Source organism: Lampetra fluviatilis, chromosome 50 (assembly GCF_964198595.1).
Source record: "Lampetra fluviatilis chromosome 50, kcLamFluv1.1, whole genome shotgun sequence".
NCBI classification, from domain to species: Eukaryota; Metazoa; Chordata; class Hyperoartia; order Petromyzontiformes; family Petromyzontidae; genus Lampetra; species Lampetra fluviatilis.
Genome location: NC_136324.1, coordinates 1304449 through 1324769, shown reverse-complemented (window position 1 = coordinate 1324769; position 20321 = coordinate 1304449). Strand labels below are relative to the sequence as shown.

At 43.2% G+C, this 20321-nt stretch overlaps 1 protein-coding gene across 3 annotated transcripts in view; it reads right to left on the bottom strand.

Moving 5' to 3' along the window:
* The window catches only part of LOC144948607 (kelch-like protein 9), a 116310-nt gene that overhangs the window by 84135 nt on the left and 11854 nt on the right, over positions 1-20321 (bottom strand). For 2 of the 3 annotated variants that reach the window (XM_078878199.1, XM_078878198.1), the window contains exon 2: positions 9386-9505. The exons of the other annotated variant lie outside the window; for it this stretch is intronic. The gene's annotated coding sequence lies outside the window, so the exon portion shown is untranslated. The remainder of the gene's footprint in view (positions 1-9385; positions 9506-20321) is intronic. 3 annotated transcript variants of the gene reach the window in all.

The following is a 20321-nucleotide window of genomic DNA, read 5'->3' as shown; positions in this document are numbered from 1 at the left end:
TGGAACGCTCTTCCTTCCGATATTAGGAAGTCACTGGAGCTATGCACGTTTACATCTCGACTGAAAACTTGTTTATTTAGAACTGCTGTTTGTGTTTAGTTTGTTATCCTTCACCCGCACCTCAGATTAGCATGGTTGGCTAAGTTCAAAATATAGACATAAAAAGCAGCAGCATTCAATCCACTGTGACTTCTAAGAAACACTTAAAGGGCTCACCTCCTGCCTGAGCTTGGGTCCTCGCTTTAGAGGTACGGTCGATTATGTCCGTGAAACATCGTGCGTGCTACAAATTGCATTCTTCATGTTTTTTACCCTCTACATAGCAAGAGGGTGCACTATTCCAACCGGCTCCGCGAAGAGAATGTTAGTCACATGACAGTCACGTCGATATTTTGCTATTTTTGCTCAGAACTGGACTGTGGCCATATCAAATGCGAAACGAGATGTCACACAATGATTTCTGTACAGCCACTGGTCACCAGGTTGAGGACCATCAACTTGCTACACTTGAGAATATGGCTTTTAATCATGGGGCAGCTGGCCAGGCACAAATCTAAGGATGCCAATAAATTGACTTTATGTAAAAAAAAAATCAATTAACGTATACTGCATTATGAATGAGGCTGTAGTAATTTTTTTCATAAATTGGGAAGCATTAAAATTATAAAATCGTTCAAGTTGCTTGGTGCGGCGAAAAAGTTAATTAGTTGGTACGAGATGCATTGCTTATTATAAAAGTGAGGAATATGAATTACACAGATATATTTGAAATGAGCAAATACCTGCCATTTGCAAGGTCTCTCAGCCTTTAATTACATGTTATCGCATAAATAGCAATTAAAAACTCTGAGAAAAAGGTATTGACGCATAGTTGCAGTATATTCTCGAAAAAATTCCTCTAAATTAAATCATCTTACAACATTTCAAATTTACCTTAGTGAACACATTTAACGCTATATCATAATAATTGATCTGCGAAGGTGTTAAACATTAACATCTAAATTAAACATTTTGTTTTCGTTTTAATGCAAATCCTTGCCAACACATGCCATTACAATTGGATGATGTTGGGAAATGTCTTACCAACTAAAACATCGGTGCTTTTTTTATAAAAAAAATCTTCACGTTCGAAACAAAGTCGGAGATTGAATTCGAATGACTGCACTGGGAGGAGAGACCTTCGTGTTAAAATAGAGGTAGGAAATATTTCATCGTTATTCATTACAAGACACTTACAAATGTATTCAATATGAACATTCCAATTTATTAGCAAATGGATAGCAGCAAGTACACGGATATTATACACTGGTCTTCGCAGTAAATATACTTTTAATTGAGTGGAAAAGCAAGCGTTCGTTGCACAGATGACGCATTGGAATACAGTACCTCTATATGCCATACAATTAATTAATTATCCCCAGGAGTTTCAATTCTAAGCATTTATGTTAACCTTCACTTGCGCTTTTTAATAGCAGCGCCTTCCTAGTAAGATGATTACATCGTCCTCCTTCACAGGTAGCGTAGCGCCACGCATTTGCATAAAACCCATTACAGCCGACATCTGAATTTCAGCAGGGATCACTCCTAGATAAGAGGCAATAAACACAATGCGCGGGAGGCCAGATGGTGTGATTGCTGTGGACGCAATCTCCGCGTCTGTACACAGGCACAACATGAGTTGTGCACACTTGTGCACGATCAACAAAGCCGTGCAGAGACATCCATCAACATTACAGGGGAGAACGCCGGGGACGCACGAGTCATCACCATTAGCAAGGCCCATCTTTACGGTCGACGTGTACGACGCTGCCGCCGACGCTGCCGCCACCGCTGCTGCCACCGCTGCTGCCACCTCAAGGGCTCTCTCTCTCTCAGGGCCAGGCAGCATTGCTGGTGCAGCGCTCGGACTCGCCGGTTGTCGGTAAAAACGAGCATTACTTTGGACGGCACACGTTTAACCCTTCGCCATTCCGACGACGTACGTGTACGTACTCGTACGTCGTCGGTTTTTTTCTTCCGATTCCATTCAGATGACGTGTGACGACGCATGTCATCGGAAGAGAATCAGAAGAAAAAAAATTACTTTATGGGTACCGAGGCTCCCACAAGGCCATGCAGGAGGGCGCGTGGCACAGTTTGGCTCCAGATATCGAAGAGTGCGGTCGTTTCGCTACAGTTATCTGCGGGGCGGACAAGGTCTTTAACAATAACAGCGCTATGCCTCTAAATAAAATTTACGCCGAGCCGCTTGCTTGTTCCGAGATTCAGTGGTGAACGGGACACTTGCAGGCATCTCAGAACGGGAGAGGAGTTAACCTGTGGTCATCCTGTTGAAAGAATGCACCCCCCCCCGCCGCCGGCCATGGGAACGAGGAATTTCCACCGCGAGCTTGGTCGGGGGCCACCAATTGAGATAGGGTGCCACACTTGCGCGCATTTGAGCATGGGAGACCATTTGACCTTATGTATAAAAGTCTGCCTAAGAATGTTTCTGCAACGTAAATATTTCATAGCGAGAACCGAGGGTGACTTTGCGTGCAGGGAAAGCATGCCCGGTTCAGCGGGGTTTATTTGCGTTCAGTCCCAACTTCAATCAATTTGCCACTCACGCCCCGCCCCCTTTGGCAAAGGTCTATTTGTGAAAAGCAACTCGTAGAGGAGGATGCGAAGAGTCGCGTGACCATCAGACCCAGGCGGCTGGGATCTGACCCTGCTCATGAATAGGGATGACCCCCCCCCAACCCCGCCTGATTGGACTTGACCTATCCAATTCAGAAGCACAGCGCTGTGCCCGTCTGTAGCCCATGATGCATGGTGGTATTAAGGTGATTGATAACATGTCTCGCGTGTCATAAAAAATGCTGAATGTATTTACAAACGAAAAACCTGAATAATGGCCCGACTCAAGGCAACAAAGCAACATTGATCAGCACTGCCATCATGTTAGATTGCACAAATATTGTTGATTTTCTCGTGAAAAAAAACAAACTATGTTTTCAAAGTGGGAACATAGCAAGGTCACTTTCCTGTCATTTCGCTCTAACACTGATTAATACTGGGCAGGAAATGAAATGGAAAAAAAATGCTTCAAGAATGCAACAGCTTCCATGGAATAGGCAGACACGGTGCAGGGCTGGGAGCAGCACTTCTACAGACCAGGTGCATTCTGGTGACAAACCTCCAAAAGCTCCGTCACCGGCGACGCGTGACCATTGTTACCTTACGCCACTGATCTATCGAATGTAGGTTGTGGCGTCATTAAATTTGATAAGAATCAGGTATTAGACGACCAACAACAACACCACCACGCATATTCCGAGCGGTGGGCCCCTGAGACAGTAGGAGACATTACAGCAATGCGGCATCACGGAAATATGGCCTATTTTAAGCTCGACTTAAGCAGAGTCATAGCCCCCTAGCAAGCCAAATGCTTGCCTCACTGTATTCCCAATAGCCGAGGCACGGCAGGACCAAGCCGTTTTGCCGCGGACGGTACGCCAGGCACGCTCGCAAAACACAGGCAACGGACAAAACAATCGCGGCGCAGTGCATGGAGACGCGATGCCGTGAGCCCCAAGCCCAGGTGGAGCCCATCGAGCGGTAGGCGGGTGGGGGGCAAATATCGCACGCTTGTGCCCCCACCTCTTTCTGCGAGACGAGGAGCGCTGGAATAAAAAAAAAGACAAGCGGCCGGCGTTCGATAAGGCGGCGGAGGATGCATATCAAGGCACCAGCGGGTGCATATCAAGGCACCAGGGCAGCAGTGTGGCGGCACTATCCTGGCCAGCGCCGTGGCCGCTCAATTTCCACCCTCACCGGGACAATTCCACCGCGATCAGAAGACGTCTCTGGTCCAGCTCAGAGAGTGGGACTCACCAGTCCACGATATGTACCTGCTCCGATATAGATCATCTCTGGGCCTACAGGACTCAAGTGTCGTGTATTGTTGCCACTTCATGTTCAGGCATCTTTCAGAGAGCCCTTGTTTAATTTTTAGGAGCAATTCCAATGTTTTCATTAATGAAATAATCACCTTTCGAAACCCAATGGAATAATATTTCATGGCATTTACGAGAAATATATATACTGTTTCTTCTTGAGAATATTGTTAAATATCGACATCAGTTACAATGCCATCGTCATTTTATGGAGTGTGCCTTCAACACGCAATATCTCTAAAGAGCATTGTTACGTGACCCAAATCTGCCAAACAGGCTCCTGTCGCACGTCATGTGATAGCAGTGCTTAGCCGTTATCACTGCACATTTCGGAAGAATATCCCTTACATTGAATACCGAAATAAAGATGCAAGTGTACTCGTAAAAGCAGCAAAGATAATAAATAAGCCTTCAAAAGGAAACGTAAACACAACACACCCCATCCTCCCCCCCCCTAATAACCCCTATGATACAGAAAGCAATGTTATGGTTTATGACTGGTAAGCTGCTTTGGAGATTAAAGTTGGAAAATGTCAGACTGACACTTATGGACCGTGCACCAACATGCCCTGGCTGCCACTCCCCCTTGGTAACAACCACTGCTTCCACCAACACGAGCACCCCCCTCCCATGTTGCCTACGCACTTCACCAGCCTCCCCCCCCCACAGCGACTCGGCCAACCACTCCCTCCACTCCCCCCCCGTTATATTTAGCTTCTCATTATTGAACGGGCCACTTCAGGTGACAACCCACTGATACACAGCCGCTGAAGGATTCTGCAGAGGATATCTCCGCGCGCGCGTGAACTACCTAACGCGCCCCTCTGCATTTCCCCCTCCCCCAAACCACCACAACCGAGACGTGAGGATGACGCCAAAAATACCCAGCAAGTGCCGTAAGACGAGAAGTTGACATAATACGTGCCCTGCGATGGGGTCACCTGGAAATGAAGGGGTACAACACCAACACTGCGCTGGGAATGAATGCCATGCTCTCCCCGCAGTGGGCAATGCCAGAAAAGTCACTGGGGGGCCATGGCAGTGTGTCTTTATTCTCAATGGACAACCCTCACCACTGTTCAAAAAGCGCAGAGCAATTGGTCAATGACACCGTGTACTTGAGTGTGGTGCTGGCCGTACCACCCTCTTGCGTGCCGTGCCAGCCTTTATAGGTGCTCGCCAACACTACTTTCCAACAGTGTGTAATGGCTATACAGGGAAGCTGTCGTTGTGTGCGAGCGCGTATGTAGGGTGGTAGCGTAGTGGTTAACGTAGTGCACTACGAACCCAGAAACCTGGGTTCAATCCTCAGCCATCGCTAATATCAGTGGCAAATGCTATACGAAACGGTCCTGGAGCACCTCCAGGTCGACTCGACCTTCAAAACATACCTGGTGCAGTGTTTAACCAGGACTTGGGAGACAAAGGTGGTCAGGTGTGGTGCTGGCACACTACACACTAGCACCAGGCAAGCCTTAATATGTGCTCACTAACAGAATTTTCCCCAACAGCCTAGTAGAATACACGCAGGGAAGGGGGGGGGGTCTTTAACTTCTATAAGTATGTTATGGTTTTGGTTCTTGAAGCAAGTTTCGATTTTTGACACCTAAGGGTGATTTAACTTTTGACCAAGTAGATAAATTAAATTGATTAGCAGCGTTAAATATTAATGATCGTAATGTGAACTCGATAACTGAAATTGCCTTACCACAATGTTAATGGAATAACTAATCAGCTGAAAGACTTGCAGTCTATTATACGGCTTTACGCAAGGAAACTTCTTCACTGGGGGGGTTGGGAGATGGATGCTACCACGGTGGAATGGTTAGCACACCGAATTTGCAAACCAGAGGTCGTTGGGTCTATTCAATCTCGTGGCCCGACAGTTGAAGCAATAGCGCAAATTTCTTAAATACCTCACACCTCTGTACGTCCAGTATAAATTGGACTACACCACACTTAGTTGATAAGCAAGTCAAGGTGGCAAAGTGTTAACTGCCTTGCCTGGTATGCAGGTCGTGGATTCGAACCCAACCCTGAGGCCTGTATATTTGGAGTTTGCATGTTCTCCCCGTGGTGGCGTGGATTTTTCTATGGGTCCTCCAGTTTTTCCCTCCGTAATTATAATCAACACCAACACGCCTTTAGAGTATTTGGCTGCTATAAATGTGCACGTGATAAGCCACTTCGTTCAGCTATCGTTTGTGTCCAGGTCCCTTCTGAAAAAGGTCTCTATAGCTCAGTGGGCCTTACATGGTAAAATAAAATTGGTTTAGTTTTAGACGACTCTCACATCTTTCAAGACGTCTGGCCAGTGTGGAGAAGTAGGCCAAATACCCTTGAGAGGCTCTCTTGAACTCCCTCGACTGGAGGCCCCTTTTTCTAGCTGTGGCATGAGCACAAAATTTGGTCGTGCAAATGTTTTTTTCACAATGAAAACAATGGCTCTCCCAACTCACACAAAGGCAATGGGTTTTTAAAGTTCAGAAAAAGGACTGCTACGTGTGCTACATTTCTCAACAATCTTAGCACCTCCAGCATTGATCAAAATGAACTCATAAAATATAATCCTAAGCAATTTAGGCTTGAAATTCAATGTCGCTTAGCTATCAAAGGGAATTACGTTACGCGATTTATATGTTCAACACTATCCACCACCCAGGCCCATATCCACACGAGTCAAATTTCTACATTGGATGTGCAGATATGAGGCAGGGAATATGCAGATAACGACTATTAATAAAACTTTACTGCCTCGGTTATGACCTCATCACCAAGAAGGCGGATTCATAAAACTGTTGCCATAGCAGTGGTGCACGCATGAATCGCTTCTGTGATTGTGCCTCATGACTAAAAATTTCAAGCAGGTCACTTGCAACAGTGACTCTTATAGAGGCTCATTTTTTTTAAACATTAACATTTTAAATAATAATAATAATTATATCCCTCTTCACAATATTAATTCAGCCTTATTCATGTTTGAGGCAAGACTATGCAGGTATTCCATATCATTTTTTACGATAATAGTAAATTTCCAGCGTAAAAAATCTCAACCTCGTATAGCTGGGCTAATACAAGTTGTGATGTTAAATATCGAGCTTGTTCTCAGCCTAGACATTTAGAAATGTATTTCTGAAATGCAGAGTGCTGCCAGACCCGCTTGGATAGAACGTTAGAAATTCTAGCTTCATATGGCTTCACACGAGTCAGGACAGAGAGTTAGGTTGGCGCTTGCAAACATGAGCGCTCACGAGTTCAATTCATGGCCAGAGTCAAAGCGAACCATAATCCCCTTGGGGTCAATAACACGAGCACAAACAGCTGGGCACCACTTGGTGGGAACTGGTCGTGGTAATGAATGAAAGTGGTCATGATAAGGTGGCAGACTTATCCCACAAATATGGAATTTCAACCAATGGCTCCAGTAACCCCAACAGAGACCACCATTTTCGAACGATTCAGCATGGGACATGTTTTGTTTGAAGACTATAAAAAAATATATCAAACTGCACAGCGTTACAACAAAAAATGCAACTTGTGCAACATCTCAGAACTACATGCTCATGTCTGCAAACAAAAGGATTAGCAGCAAGCAAATGGATACCTTCAACTGGTATTAAATTGGCATACTATGGGGTGTCTGCACAAACAGGGTTCACAGAGGGGGTATTGGTATTCCTTCACGTAATCTCTCAATCTGTCTGAGACTGCTGCTGCTGCTGCTTCTGTGACCGAATCATCCCAGAGGCAAAAAAAAACATCTCAAAGCTTAAACTGTAGCTTATCGATTGGCAGGCATTGCCAACGGTGGGGAAAAACATGAACTCTCATTGTATGTGTGTTTTCACGCTCCGGTACATACATACTTACGTCTCCCAAAAGTCAATGTTATTCGTGTATTTGTTTTTAAAAGGGGAGCAGATCAGAAGGACTTGCATAATTTAAGCTAGGCTCCCCTGGATGAAATGACGATAATTTAAAATGTAGGATTACTCAACGGGGGCTTTGCTGCGGTAGTTCTACAACGTGCCGGTCTGACAGAACGATATGCGTATTGGGAATGGCGCTCACAAACTCGGAGCAATTTTAATTTAGAAGCCAATTATAAAACCTTACGATGAGGAGTGTGGACTTGGGCAGACGTCATTTCACTTGAGATTGCTTTCCAAAACATGGAGCACAGCATGGATTTGCATTCGGTGTAAGTAGCAAATAATTAAAATAAATAGAAAAGATCATTTCGATGGGATTTTTTAAAAATACATTCATTTGTATTTTTTTTTCTGGCTTGTACAAAGAGGGCATGTGTGATAATAATAATAAACCTATTTAAGTATGAATCATTGTAAAAAAAGTATTAAAGCCAGACACAAACACAGCTTTGCAGACCAAATGATTGACAAGCCAGACAGTGTTTAAACTAAATTTTATTTTTATTTTAATGATCACAAAAATACAAATCCTTGAAAACTGCTGAGCTGCTGCTGCCACATGACGTGCCATTATCGAGCTCCGTGGCGTTTTCTGGGAAGCTCAGAAACGTCTTTAAACTCAGCCAAGTCCCCAGGGGATTTCGACACAGGAACACAATGAAAGCCACACAGCCCCATCAGTGATTTCTCCATTCTCTCCACGGAACTTATTCTTCTCCCGTGCAGATAATAGAATGGATGTCAAAATCACCTCCGCTTTTTTGCACCTCATTTAATAGCTTGAATGAGAATAATTATGGGGGAGGGGAGGTGGGCTATCACACTGACATAATGATAGAAAGAAAATATTCATGTGCATAAAAAATTAGTCTAGAGAATGGGACTGATAGAATGGAAACTTCTTTTTTATGCAGATTACATTGTAACTTGCATCAATGCTGTACTTCACATACATATAGCAAGATCAAAGAGAACAGCGATGCATTGGTTATCACACTGTACTGTGCATCTCGCAAACAGAGGTTTGCTTAGCGGGTTTTAGCGAACACCGTTGATCAGTGATATCCGAATCGATCTTGACCTCACACGTTCCCCTTCACCAACCCACACCGATTTGTATGTTGAAGAATGGTCAAACAATCCCCCCCAAGGCTGTAAATGATTACGTAGGCATGTTGAACTTCGTTCACGCCGTCGAAGATGCGGGGGAATGACAACTGAACACAAAAATCAATTCTAAAGAAATCAGTTTTCAATATAGAAATACATTTTCACTCGTGAGCAAGTTTCCCAATTCTCTTTAACGCCTCTGCCCGCCCACCCATAGAGTACAAATGGGTACAGCATGCGTTCGTTTCGTTGGTTAATTTCACAAATTCACATTTACGGACACTACATTTGAGCTTGCAACGGGCTGTCTTCAAAGCCCCCTTCGATACCTTGTGACAGAAGCACACTCGAAAGAGAAATACACTATGCATAGCCGAGAGGGTAAAGACGCAGCGCCATGCTTACCTCCTTCTTTCTTGGTGACCTATTTAGACTTTACTCCTTGGCATATCAAAACTGCAAGCGGTGCAGTTCATTTGTCAGAGGGAGCAGCTCTCTTCATGCACACGTGTCCGAATGCAGAACCTTCAAATAAAACATGACAACAGTATTATTCAACATATGTATTATTAATCTAGCATGGGTGTTTTGTTTAGCTTACCATGTATGTACAAGAGGAAGAGGAAACTCGCATCAGCTTATATACACGAGACAGACTGGATATTATTGTTGCGCTCTGGTACTCCAAATGAGACTCGGATACATTAGTATTCTTCATATAGATTTTGACAATACACAAATATTGTATATTTTAACCACAAAAAGCACACACTATTACAAGTTAGTTGCCTAGTAAACAAAAAATAACAAGTGCAATGTTACATTGGTCAATGAATAAAGACATTCATTGCAATCAGACCCTAATTAAAATGTATGAGTACATACTAATGTTTGTTTTACATTTTTAAAATTCACATGGAAATCATGTCCGCACCACAAAAGTAATCAAACTTTTGTTAAAAGCCTAAAATCTTATACTTAAATCATCTGTGAGTGTGTTAATTTGCCAAAAAACAACAAATGCCTTTAACATACTGCATTAGCATACAGCAATTACTTTGCAGCTAACTTCATTGTGAAACTTACAGGTTAAAAATGTTGATCGTTTGCAGTAATTCTACTTTATTAATTCCGGTCTTGGATTGAAGAACAGAATCCATGAGGCCAAGTGACGATGAGGCTGAACATCACGTGGCCAAGGTGCAGGAGGCTAGTGTCAAAGTCAGTCAATTAACACCAGATTGGGGTGCCACGGAGGCGAGATGTTAACTACCTCGCCTGGTATACAGGAGGTCGTGGGTTTGATACCGACCCCTGACGCCTGTATATTTGGAGTTTGCATTTTCTCCACGTGGTCGAGTAGATTTTTTTCTCTGGGTCCTCCGGTTTTACCTTCCACATTTAGAATCAACAACAAGCGTTTAGAGTATTTGGCTCCTATAAAAGTCCACGTGATAAGCCACTTCGTTGAGCTATCAGCTGTGGCCAGGTCGCTTCTGAAAGAGAGCTGTGTATCGGTTTAGACGACTTCCACATCTTCCAAGACATCTGGCCAGTGTGGAGGAGTAGGCCAAATACCCTTGAGGGAGGCTCTCATGAACTCCCTCGACTGGAGGCCCTTCTGCTATAGCTGTGGCACGAACGGGCAATTGGTCATGCAAATTACTTTCTCACAATAGTTTAGTTCATAGATCATCTAGACTGAGGGACGGCATGAAGGCCAGTGCCTCGAAGCCAATCCCTGGGACCGAGGCCACATCCATGAGGCATTAAGACCAAGAGCTGTGAGATCATCCCAGCTCCGGGCTGCAGCCTGGTCGAGGACTCGAGACTGATTAGGACCATACGAGCATCGCGGACAAATCATCAACTATCACTTTTTTGGAAGTGCTCATTTCACAAACAATATATTTCTAAGCAAACACCCAATAGTATAATATTATATTCATTTAAGTTAAACACTGCAGAGTGAAAACTCAATACCTCTGTAATAGGACATATTTTGGACAATGGCTTATCTTCACACAAGAGAACGGCCATTCATGTTAAGGGCCATGGCCCAAAACTCAGCCTATTATCTATTTTTTTCCAATTTTAAGGGCAATTGTATTGAAAAACGTGACGAATTTTTAGTTATGTATGCTTGTACATCACTGGCAATGCAGTAACATGATTTTATGTTATTTAATAACTGTAGCGACAAAGCACTTTTCTTCATTTGTAACTTAATTATCATTGGTTTTCTACAGTGTACGGTAGTGGGCCGATAAACACAACGTACCAGCATGTGGTACATAATGTGTGAACATTATATACCGTAATATGGTAAAAAGGGTGTATATTACGCAAATTTTGTAAAACGCAGTTTTCCTTAGATACAGAGAAGCGAGACACCACATACAAGCAGGAAAGGGCAGCCAGAATTGGCACCAACAATGTCCCAAGCTCTGTGGCCCTCCATTAGGATGTTTGGCACATATGACAGTGGAAATATAGAATATATACATCTTACTTAACACCACTCAATATTTCAGTTATACTACCAGAAAAGTTTAGTTTTAATACATTTCAAACACTTAAAAAAAATAATTTTGACTCGGAAAACATCCAAGTTGCAACTTTTAAATCCTAAATCCGTCTGTGACCAAAATTATTTATTTGTTAAATGTAATTGGACATGGTTCAATTCTGAGACAAAATTTTACTTGGAAAATCACCACCTTTGTTTAAAATAGAAATAATCCTAAAATTCCATTTTAAACCGAGGTACAAATGCAACCAACTTTCATTCATGAACAATTTTTTAAGTTTGAATATCTGTCTGATACAACAGCCTAATGGGATAATCTTTGACGAAGGATCATTTCAAATGCCTCATTATAAATATTGTGGCATGTTCTAAGAAACACTCACTCAAAGCAACCAAAGAGAATAACATAGTGCAAATTAAAAACATTATTTTCCATGGATTGTAAAATAATTTCCAAGCTGTGTGTTGTTAACTGGTCCCTAGCCTCGAAGACTTACACATTTCCATGACAACCAGTTGAGATTTAGACTTAAAACTTCTGTGACTGTAGGAATTCATATTCTTGGTTCTTTTGGTAAAGTCACGTAGATAGAACACAAAAAATACAATAAAAATAATAAGATAAAATAAAAATATTAAAATTAAAAAATTGAAAATAATAAAAGCAAAAAACCCACGACGTTTCGATCGCAACACAAGCGGTCTTCATCTCGCCGCCGCCTGATGAAGACCACGTGTATTGCGATCGAAACGTCGTGGGTTTTTTCTTTTATTATTTTAAATTTATTATTTTTATTTAATTTTATTTTAAATTTCGTCTTATTATTTTGTATTTGTTTTCTATTTACATGACTTTACCGAAAGAAACAAGAATATGAACCAGTTTAGATTTTAATTCTAAATTCATTTGTTCTCGGCAAGGAGCCCAGGAATAAAACCCACCATCAGTCTTTCTTGTTTACATTTAAAACTGGGCCAAACATTATTGAACTAGATTTCATCGTCCAGCTGCTAATGTGATCAGTCACACAAGCATATGGGCCCTCATAAGTATTGTACAACGCTGCTATCACTATACATAAAAAGGTAAGAGTGACAAAGTTGCAGCCCTGAAATGTCTCACTCACACCACTGCTGAATCAAAGGCGTACACTAAAGGGAGCTCTAGAGAGCCCATGTAGAGGGCATTTGGCCTACGCTACCATGCCGGCTAAACACGTCTTCGATGATGCGCAAGTACCCCCACATTTTACTCCACCGCACGCGACTTGCCAATCGACTAACTGCGGTGTCAGTAGACAGAGACGGGGAGGGGGGGGGTGATAGAAGAAACTTGCACCGTTGTTTTAACTGCGGTGCCACGGAAAGTTGGATCAAACCGATGACCCCTGGATTGCAAGTCCACTGTGCGAAGCAATACACCGTGGCATAATAAGTCCACGTAACAAAACGAATCAATGGGCTAAATATGTACCCTAATATTCTTCTCCGTCTGGCAGGACTGCTACAGATGCCGCCCCTGCACCGCCCCCCCCACATCCTGTGCGTGTGGGTCCGTGGCCTCTACGTGCGGAGCGATATCAGTCACTTGGCGGCCCATCGAGTGCAGCTGTCACGAGGCCTCATCGCCACGGAAGCCTCAGCCCCCAAGGGCTTATCGGGGCAGCCTCGCGTGAAGGCACACTTCCTCTTAAGTCTTAAATACTGCACATACACTCTCGTCACTCGGCCACACGGCACTCTGCAAGTCTTAGTTTGAACCGTGTTCAGTTTACAAAAATAAAAACAACCTTGTTACAACTGAGCTATACTTGGTCAGAAGACCTCAACATTCACGTCACAAAATATTAAGAAAATAGGAAGCAGGATGGGTCGTTCCTACCAACTGTGACCGTTTAGATTCTTGGGTTTTTTCGGTAAAGTCACGTAGGTAAAAAATTAAAATTAATAAAAGTTAAATAAAAATAAATTATATTTTAAATTAAACTTTATAAAAGTAAAATAAAAATTAATTTTCTTTTATTTAATTTTATTAATTTTAATTTTTTACCTACGTGACTTTACCGAAAAAACCCAAGAATACGAATCCTTGCAGTCACGAAAGCTTCAAATCTAGAATTAGATTCTTGTACCCTGGGTGATGTGTTTTATTTGTTTTTGTGTGGCCACTGCTTGTTGCATGGAACGCACTGTGGCAAGAGAAGTTGTGCAAACATTTGTGCCAACGCGTATGGTGTGTGTACGTCTATAAATGTAGGCAAACCTGACGCTCCAGTGTCACACAACCATCCCTTTACTTCCCTCTTTGGAGAAACAATGGTTGACTTGACCTGATGATCTTTTACTTTTAACGATTCACTAAATAATTAACACGGCATTTGATTTCTGAGAATGCAATAACCTCGGTTGTTGTTGTGGTACAATAAGACGCCATAACACAAAACACACATGGTTTTCATTTATTAATGTAAAACCCGAATCCGACAACAGCCTGTATGTAAACCATGTTCTCCAAAAGTATCGGTGCAAACGGCACACACACCGCACTTCCAATGGTTTACCGTCACCGGCCGTCTAACGCAAACAGCTGCGTGCAGCACAAGCTCCTTGGCCAGGTTTAAAATTATGGAGGCAGGCTCCAAGCCCACGGACCAGGCTTTTAATAAAACCCCCGATATATGCCCCCATTAATCATGCTGCATCACAACCCCCCCCCCCCCGCTTAGTTGCACGATGCACTATATTTACATGCACGTGGCCATGAGGTGAACCCTGTTAGAAACGTGCAGGGCGCCAGAGACTGTGTGAACTTCCCGCAATTGCTTCATCGGCATTCCGCGATCAATGAGGGTTCCTCGTTTGGTTATTTTAAACAGCCAGAATAAATTAATGGGGCACCCTCTCGTCAAGCTTTTCTAAATTTAGTTGATATACAATACTGGCATAATGACCTTAAATAATAATAATACAAATACAACCTTCCCAAATAAACGACATTTGTTGAGCTATATACAAGATACAGTTACACGAGCGTAGATTAAATGGACTCCAAAGTTAATGGACCTTCACCAATCACCAAGGTCAATATCATTACAAGCAACAGAGGCTTGTTTTTATAATTATACAAACCACGTTTGGCTTCATCATCAGCAGAGTACATTTAGCCAACATCTCGTCCAGTTTGCCTTTGTCTCTCCAGCATCAGTGTTTGTCACACAGCACAGGTAACTTATTTTAAGCGGGAGTTAACCTAATCGTTGCCCAGGTCAGATTTAGATTCCGAATCCAACTTGTGTGTGGATGACCAAGTCTCAAACCTGTGCCACTGGCATCCCAGTCTGGCTCGCACTCCCCATTGTGTGCGTATACTGTCCTACACGTACAACACACATTGCTCAAATTGGTGGGCAGTTTGAACAGCTTTTGTTTTGTCCACACCAACAGTACAGTACATACACATCGGTCAAAGACACCAAGACAAAGATGCCCTGTATAGCCATAGAGGGCAAGTGCTGTTTACGAGCACCTCCGAATTGCACAGCGAAAGAAGTTCAACATACATACACGAGGGCCATCGTGGCACACAGGGTGGTGTGACCAGCACTTCGCCCGGCTGCCTTTGTCATTCCCGGCGAGGACACACACACGCAAGCATAATTCAATTTCACTGGCATTTAAGAGTAATTACTGTGGTTATTGCTGTTATTATATGTGTAGAGGCATAAAGACTTGTGGGCGACTCCGTGGCAGAAGCTGAGAGGCTACCATCACAGCGGGCTGCTGACCCATCATAAAATCCACATAGCAAGGCCCTCCTCCTCCTCCTCGTGTCCTCAACTGCTAAGACTCCAGGGACTGAAACGTGGCCCAATTCTCAATGGTGCGCATCCACTATTGTAATAATGAACGGACACGCAGAGTTCTATCGGAACATTTTAATAGTCATGGAGCATGCCACTTGGATACGGTTTTTTAAACAGCAATCAGCCATGACCATTTTGGTGCTTAAATGAGAAATGTTAAATAAACGCGTATTATTCAAGTAAACCTAAACACAATTTCAGGAAAGTAAACGCTGTGGTGGCGAAGCAAGTTTCTGAAAAAAAAACAATGTGAGGTTATGAGGATCGTTGGGGTGTGTTTATGTAGCGCTATCTTTCAGGGTTACAGGAGAGAAAGTAGAAGAGACAGAATATATATTGCCCATACATAAATTGAAGAGATGGTGTCAGGGTTCCCTTATCCAGAAGGACAAAATTTAAAATGGCACGACCACATTTCTAAAAAGCAGTAGAGTCTTCAATGGCATTCAACAAAAAAAGTAGATACTTTAACTACACTAAAATGTGCATTTTTTTAAAACGCAAGTTTTTTTATGCAGTTCTTTAAATAGTATTAGTTACCGGCTTTTATTTTTATGTTCGCCAAAAAAACACAATCTGCCATTAAATTTTTGCTGTTTTCCAACTAAAACGAAAATGCCTTGGTGGCACTTTTCTCATACAGGTCACAAAGCAAGCAAAGGTTGTGCCGAGCCCACATTCTGTTAAATTTAGCACTCAGATCAAATTATAGCGGGGCCTATCCGTTCATACAAGCAAGCAATTACCCTACCAATTATCCGACTGGTAGGATAACGTGAAAATGGTTGGGGAAAAAAAAGGCACATCTCTGTTCTCCCACGTGGCGCTGGACGGGAGGTGACATGAACAACATCACAAGCCGTGTCATGCTGGGCGTGGCTTGTCAGGGGTTTCCCACCTCCAGGAGACAGCATGTCAGGGTGGCCACCATTTTTAAAAACGTTCGAATAACTGACCACAAAGGGTCGTCAATTAAAATGATCAGTCGATCAATACATTTAATTGACAAGTTGTCCAAAGACCAAACACGCGCACGCCTCTACATCCCTTGTGGTTGCAATCACCATGCATAGTAACCAACGGTTTTGTGAATTGACACTTGGCATCAATTATTAACAGTGCTATCCAATCAGTCAACACCAGCCAACCAAGTGAGCTTGATCACTTATAGCCTGACAGTTTCCAACTGAAGACATTTGTTTCTGCCACCACTTGGTCGGGGCGAGCCAGCATTGCCGCTCATGATAAACAGATGCGAGCGCACAGGCATCTGTGGCTCTTGCCACATACACCAAAATAATACAGAAATAGCTCAAAGCACGCTGGCAGTTTTTGTGTGCGTGTGTGCCTTCAAGCCACTCCATCTGGCTAGTATTAATGTGTGTTGTTATTGTTGGCCGCGATTCAAAATTCTGTTCGGCCAAGATGCCAACCAATCTGTTGCATCGCTCCCAAAGTGGTGAGAGAGATGACCACAAAGATAAAATAACAGGACTAGCTAACTCGGTATACACACACACCCACGTATACATCACAGCTGGTAAAATAGGTTTGCAATTCTTTTAAAAAGCCAATTTTAACATGTTTTTGTTATAAGTCACGATTCTTGGATTCAAGTGAGCAATCGTTCATATATTACATATCTTCTAATTTAATAACGGCCACTTGGCAGCCACTGGGAACCTGGCCACCAAAACGCAGCAAAGTCACCACGATGCACGCCCAGAGTGACACAGTGACGACGAGGACATCTATTCGCATCCACTTGGATTACAACAATAATCTCCACCCACTGAAATAACATCAACTATGTCCACCTATCACAATGACATCACCAATCTCCAATCACCTCAATCACATAATCAAACCGCACACACAACAACTCCTCAGCACATCTGAGTACGGAGCCATTTAAACTAATTTTGAACTATATGAAAGTTGTTTATTCTGGTCCATTACTGACAGAAACAAGCCTATGACCAAATCACTCAGAATGCTATTAATATTTTACCAGGTAAGGCCCACAGAGCTATATAGCGCTTTTTCTAAAGTGACCTGGCCAAAAATTATTGCTGAAGTGGCTTCTCTTGTGGAAATGTATAGCAGCCAAATACTCTGAAGGCGTGTTTCTAAATGTGGAGGGAAAAACCGGAGGACCCGGAGAAAAATCCACACGACCACGGGTAGAACATGCAAACTCCAAGTATGCAGGCGTCAGTCGGGATCGAACCCACAGCCTCCTGTATATCAGGTGAGGTAGTTAACATCGCCACCACAGCACTCAAAGTAATCACATTTCAGATGTGTGTGTTGTAGGCTGGGTCATGTCGTTCACATGCCCAGCCACCGCATGCCTAAACAGATTTTGTTTGGCCGGATAGAGGTGGCTAAACAGGTACGGCATGGGCTAGAGAAGAGATGGATTGACGTGGTACAGGAGGATGTGGAGCTGAGTGGACTTGCCGATGACTGGTACAAGCGGTGTCAAGATCAACCTCTGTGGAAGGCTCGTGAAGGACGCTGCTACTGGGCAGTTGGAGGCGGTCGCCCTCCAACAACAACGGAGGGCAGAGGAGCGACTCTCACAACAAAGAGCGGAGTGCCGGGTGGTTAAAGCACAGCAAGTTGGGACACAATAGGGGGAACAGGTGGTGCATCAGCCAGTCATCTCAGTCAGGCAACTCATGGCACCTGGGTCTGTCCATGACCTCCTGCCAGCGGGCGTTCGACACTTCACGCGGCCTTAACGTGACCATAGCCTGGCACAAGCGCAGTTGTGACGTCTCCGCCACTTAGTGGCGAATGGCGGTTGTTGTTGTTGTTGTTGTTTGGCCTGCATTGTCGGCAACCGAGGGCATAAGAAGCAACATTGTTTGTTGTACTGTACTATGCTCCAATGTGTATTCTACTCGCCTTCACCATCCCACACCGACCAGGCTGAGCAAGTACAGTAAAATAACCCGGATGACATGAACGGCATGGAGAGACTCTCATCCAGCAGCGGATTTACAAAAGCGCTGCAGATATACATGTACTCAGAGAAAAGTGACATCTTCATCAGAAATAATCTTAAGGGATAACAGCACAAAAATAACATCTGGTGTCTCTCCAACAGATCTGCTTAATGTCAAGGCTAATCTTAAATACAAATCATGCATTGATGTGCGCTTTCGTGGTTACAATTAAGAATATACAATTTCGAATAAGTACTCGAACTGATTATATTCTAACACTTGGCGTACATTATCAAAAGCTCAGAAAGAAAAGTGTGTGCAGGTTGGAAACAAATCAACAGTTTGTAAAAAAACACCATTTGACCACATTCTGATAAACGTATATAAAAAATAAAACAAATTATTGGCTTTAAATAAGAAGGCCTCTGCGCCAATACTGGGAAAACCATCTTTTCCAGATGTCGGCTGGGCTCGCAGCTACAAACTCATTTCGCCATCGTTCGTCAAATTCTACCAACCGTGCCCACCCTCACCGACTCAGAGCCCTGCGCTTACTCGAGCCAGCACTGTGGGTGCCGTTCACAATTCTTGCAAGACATTTTTACCTTTTTGTACAAAGGGTGACGAACACTCCTGGGCACTTATAACATCTCAAGTTGTGCAACCGGCCCCCGTTGGCAACGCCATGTCCATGCGCTGTACAACACGTGGGTGTGGTTAGAGTCACAGGCGGCAATCACCCACAGAATGTTGACTTACGTCGTTTGTTTTCGTTCCATTTGTGACCCGATTTTGAAACGAAGCGGCGCCGAAAAAAATGTATGGGGGTGGGAAGCGTCACGTTAATAAGTCGCCAACCTTAATTAAGGAGGAACTATTTTCTTTACAGATCATCCAACCGTTAAAAGGCAAGCGGCATCCTGATATATAATCAGTGTCCTACAACTACGAACATTCCAATAACAGAACATCTCGATGAAGCGGACTTAAGTGTGCGCGTTTCAGCAAAGCGCTGTCCCTAACACGTCCACCACTCGGGCTGCTGCGCTATCATTTGACACAATACGATACGACACCGCATTTAAAAGTCACGATCATCAAGATATACATTTCCAATAACTTTTTTTTAAACATGTACATACATGGTTTGTACTGTTATGTACATCTAGTATGCATAAGATCACTTAAAATGTCTTCAAATATAGTTATATTTAGATAAGCCTGCCATAACGTATCTAATTATAATTCCTCAACTAAAATCAATTCGAGCACTCATAACACATACTAACACTGAATAGTGCGTGCAAGAATCAATTATTTTGTATTCTTATATATATTTCATGCCATCGGTTCATATAAACCCTGCAGCCTCTACATCTTACATGCACCCCACTCGCCCAACACTAAAACACACCTTTTCGCTTTGTGACTCAAGCAACGAACCCAAATCATGAACATTCAATGACTCATGGGAGGGGTTGAAATGTTACATTCTTAGCGAAAATCAATACTCATGCATCTGCTTCATTAATCCTTAACTCGGCATTGTCTCGGTCAAGTTATCAGCCGACAATACGTACACAAAAAGACCCCCCCCGAATTGCCTTTAACAAGCTTTTCTGGGTTAGATCACGGACCATATATAATAGTGTCATTACACAAATATATAAATGTGTCGTTACACATTTAGATATTTACGCGATCTACCCCCCCCCCCCCCCAAAAAAAAAACCCTGTATTATGGATGATATTGATCGCGTAATCCTACGTGTTAAACTTTAACAAGCTGTCGGAGCAAGTGTTGTTAGTGAGCAGCTATTAAGGCTGTGTGATCAGCATCACACCCCCGGCATTTCCCCAGGACTTTACCGATGTTTACACACCGCTCCAGTCACACCCATACGAGGCCAAGTCGACCAGAGAACAGGTTCAAGAGCAGTTCACACAATCTCGCAGCTGATGCTGGCCATGTGCTCAAACCGAACTCGTGGCTT